Here is a 1,697-nt window from a genome sequence, read left to right as displayed (position 1 = left end):
ACTATAGGCACTCACCATAACACCTGGCTATTTTTTAGAGACGGGTCTCACTCTTGCTCAGGCTGGTCTTGAACTCCTGAGCTCAAGCATCTGTCTTAGTCTTCCAGAGTGCTAGGATTACAGGCATGAGCCACTGCGTCCAGCCACTTGCTAGGACCTGAGGGAGCCTCCTGGGAAGGGAGTTCCCCAGCCCCTGCTAAACTTCCATATGTGCCAGCTCCAGCTGACATTTGGACTCTGAGAAAATCCAAGCCAGAACCACCCAGCTGAATTGCTCCAAATTTCTGACCATCAGAAACTCAAGATAAGAAATGTTTATTATCTAAGCCACTAAGTTTGGGGAATAATTGTGATGCAGTAATAGGTGGGCACCGAGATGATTTCTTTACAAGCACCATTTGGTTTAATCCCAACCCCCACCCAGGCGGGCTATCAAGAGTGTCCAGGTATTAACGTGGATGGAACACATTATTCTTAGTAAAGCATCATAAGAATGGAGAAGCAAGAATCCCATGTACTCAATTCTGATATAAGGACAATTAATGACCTAGTAGATGGTGGATGATGGGGAAGGGGAGAGCAGTGAGAGGGAAGGAGGGAGGAGGGTGGGGTGGTCACAGTGTGTGACACACCTTTTGGGGTGTGGGACACAATTATAAGAGGACTTTGCCTAAAAAATGCAATCGATGTAACCTGGTTCTTTGTACCCTAAATGAATCCCAAACAATAATGGCTCAGTGCCTATAGCACAGTGGTTAAGGTGCCAGCCACATACACCGAGGGTGGTGGGTTCGAACCCAGCCCGGGACAGCTAAACAACAATGACAACTGCAATAAAAAATAGTCAGGTGTGGACAGTGCCTATGGCTCAAAGAAGTAGGGCACCAGCCCCATGTACCAGAGGTGGTAGGTTCAAACCTGGCCCCGGCCAAAAACTGCAAAAAAAAAAGAAAAAAAAATAACCGGGCTCAGTGGTGGGTGCCTGTAGTCCCAGCTACTTGGGAGGCTGCAGTAAGAGAATTGCTTAAGCCCAAGGGTTTGAAGTTGCTGTGAGTTGTGATGCCACTGCACTCTACTGAGGGTGACATAGTGAGAGTCTGTCTCAAAAAAAAGAAAAGTGATTCAGCATCTGTAGCTCAAGTGGCTAAGGTGCCAGCCATGTACACCAGAGTTGGCAGGTTCAAATCCAGCCTGGGCCTGCCAAACAACAATGACAACTACAACTAAAAAATAGCTGGGTTGGGCACCACCTGTGGCTCACTGTGCAGGGCGCCGGCCCCATATACCAAGGGTGGCGAGTTCAAACCTAGCCCTGGCCAAACTGCAACAAAAAAATAGCTGAGCATTGTGGTGGGCACCTGTAGTCCCAGTTACTTGGGAGGCTGAGGCAAGAGAATCACCTAAGCCCATGAGCTGGAGGTTGCTGTGAGCTGTGACACTACAGCACTCTACTGAGAGCCACAGAGTGAGACTCTGTCTCTAAAAAAAAAAGGGGGGGGGCTCAGTGCCTGTGGCTCAAAAGGCGCCAGCCACATACATCTAAGGTGGTGGGTTCAAATCCAGCCCAGGCCCGCCAAACAACAATGATGGCTGCAACCAAAAAAGTGGCCCCAGCTACTTGGGAGGCGGAGGCAGGAGACTCACTTGACCCCAGGAGTTGGAGGTTGCTCTGAGCTGTGATGCCATGGCACTCTACT

Source organism: Otolemur garnettii, unplaced genomic scaffold (assembly GCF_000181295.1).
Source record: "Otolemur garnettii isolate 467f Iridium unplaced genomic scaffold, OtoGar3 scaffold00134, whole genome shotgun sequence".
NCBI classification, from domain to species: Eukaryota; Metazoa; Chordata; class Mammalia; order Primates; family Galagidae; genus Otolemur; species Otolemur garnettii.
The sequence above is the reverse complement of the archived record's forward strand: the minus strand, read 5'-3'. Positions refer to the sequence as shown.